This window comes from Buceros rhinoceros, unplaced genomic scaffold (genome assembly GCF_000710305.1).
Source record: "Buceros rhinoceros silvestris isolate BGI_N320 unplaced genomic scaffold, ASM71030v1 scaffold6829, whole genome shotgun sequence".
Lineage (NCBI taxonomy): Eukaryota > Metazoa > Chordata > Aves > Bucerotiformes > Bucerotidae > Buceros > Buceros rhinoceros.
The window spans coordinates 1-212 of NW_010430845.1; positions in this window are offsets into that span (position 1 = coordinate 1).

Sequence of the window (212 nt, forward strand, 5' to 3'; positions counted from 1 at the left end):
TGGCGGGGCATCCGTCTGTCCGTCCACCCACACAGGACCCCAGCAAGGAGCAAAACTTTGGGAAAAAAGGGTTTTTTGGTTGGTTTTTGTCGCCATCATTCGCTAGCAATGGGCAGACGGGTAACTGCGCCGAGCTCCAGGGTGCTTCCATAGCTGCAGCTACAAATATAGAGATTATTTTTTTTCTTTTCCTTTTAAACACAATGCATCAG